The following is a 2,286-nucleotide window of genomic DNA, read 5'->3' as shown; positions in this document are numbered from 1 at the left end:
TGTTATTGTTACATTTTAAACAACAAAGATCTTATTGGAAAATTTGATGCAAAATCCGATAAAGCTATCTTTCTTGGATACTCAACCGAATCTAAAGGTTATAGAGTGTTCAATTTAAGAACTAATGTTGTTGAAATTAGTATGCATATATTGTTTGATGAGTTTGATGACTTAGATATAAGTAAAAAGGATGAGGAAGAAGAAACTCAAATTGAAACACAACAGCAAATAAGTCTGCAGAAAACAGAGATTGATAAACAATCTCCGTTTTATTCTCCACCAAAAAGCTGGAAAACAATTGGAGATTATCCTCAAACTCAGATCATTGGAGACACGGCTGATGGAATCCGAACCAGAAGATCATTCAAGAATGATGAGGACAGCATGGCAATGATATCTCAGATTGAACCAAAGTCAATCAAAGATGCTATTACTGATTAGTCTTGGGTAAATGCCATGAAGGAAGAACTACTGCAGTTTGATAAAAATGAAGTTTGGACTCTAGTACCAGATCTGTTAGATCAAACAGTTATTGGCACTCGATGGGTATTCAGAAACAAGCTTGATGAAGAAGGTAAGGTTGTTAGAAACAAAGCAAGATTAGTAGCTCAAGACTACAATCAACAAGAAGGTATAGACTATGATGAAACATTTGCTCCAGTTGCAAGGTTAGAAGCTATTCGAATACTTCTTGCATATGCATCTCATAAACTCATCAAACTGTTTCAAATGGATGTAAAAAGTGCTTTCTTAAATGGTTTTTTAAACGAACAAGTGTATGTAAAACAGCCCCCAGGTTTTGAAAATCAATCAAAACCAAATCATGTTTTCAAACTTACCAAAGCACTATATGGCTTAAAGCAAGCACCAAGGGCTTGGTATGAACAGCTGAGTTCATTTCTAATTAAAAACAATTTTCAAAGGGGAAAAATCGATACTACGTTATTTAAGAAAACAGAGGGAAATGAATTACTCATTGTTCAAGTATATGTAGATGATATCATTTTTGGATCAACAAATGAAAAACTGTGTGAAAATTTCTCAAAACTTATGCAAAGTGAATTTGAAATGAGCATGATGGGTGGATTAAGATACTTTCTTGGTTTGCAAATCAAACAATATGAAAAAGGCATTTTTATTTGTCAAGAAAAGTACATCAAAGATCTGTTGATCAAATATAACATGAATGAGTCAAAAATTATGACAACTCCCATGCATCCATCTACTTCTTTAGAAAAAGACGAAAATGGCAAATCTGTTTCTGAAAAAGAATATCGAGGAATGATCGGTTCTCTGTTGTATCTAACTGCTAGTAGACCAGATATTGTGTTTGCAGTAGGATTATGTGCTCGATTTCAATCAGCGCCAAAAGAATCCCACTTAACAGCAGTTAAACGCATATTTAGATATCTCGTTGGAACAACTAATCTTGGTCTTTGGTATAGAAAAGGTTCCCATTTTGATATTATAGCATACTGTGATGCTGATTATGCTGGAGACAAAGTTGAAAGAAAAAGCACAAGTGGAGCATGTCAGTTCTTAGGCGAAGCATTAATCAGTTGGTCGTGCAGAAAACAGAACACCATAGCACTATCCACAATTGATGCCGAATATATGTCAGCTGCAAACTGCTGTTCACAAGTTTTGTGGATTAAAAACCAACTTCAAGATTACTCTGTAAGCTATTCCAGTATTCCAATTTATTGTGATAATACAAGTGCTATAAATTTGTCCAAATATCCAATTCAGCATTCTAGATCAAAACATATTGAAATAAAACATCATTTTATTCGTGATCATGTCAATAAGAAAGACGTTGAATTAATCTTCGTTGATACTCAAAATCAACTTGCTGACATTTTCACAAAGCCTCTTGTGGAGGATAGTTTTAATTCAATCAAGGAAAAACTGAGAATCATGAAAAATCCAGAAAATTCTGGTTAAAATCTGCTTCTGCAGAAAACGAAGATCGTTTATCAGTCTCCGTTTCGCGATTCATCATTCTCCGTTCTGAAAAAAGCAACAATCTGCTTTTCCCTCTCAAAAAATCAAAAAAGGCAAATCTTGGCATTTATTACACGTGACCTTGTATCTGAAGCTAGAGTGCTGACACATACACTCCCCAATCCCCCAAAATGCTTTTCCCATTTTCCTAGGTACAAACTATTGGGCAACATACTCATCATTACTCCACCTTTTTCTCTCCATCTTCTCAAGTCAGAAAACTGTTCCTCTTCCCACCTTCTTTTCCCCAAAAGCTGGAATCATCTCTCTTTATCTATATCA

Source organism: Cicer arietinum, chromosome 7 (assembly GCF_000331145.2).
Source record: "Cicer arietinum cultivar CDC Frontier isolate Library 1 chromosome 7, Cicar.CDCFrontier_v2.0, whole genome shotgun sequence".
In the NCBI taxonomy this organism is placed as follows: domain Eukaryota; kingdom Viridiplantae; phylum Streptophyta; class Magnoliopsida; order Fabales; family Fabaceae; genus Cicer; species Cicer arietinum.
The sequence above is the reverse complement of the archived record's forward strand: the minus strand, read 5'-3'. Positions refer to the sequence as shown.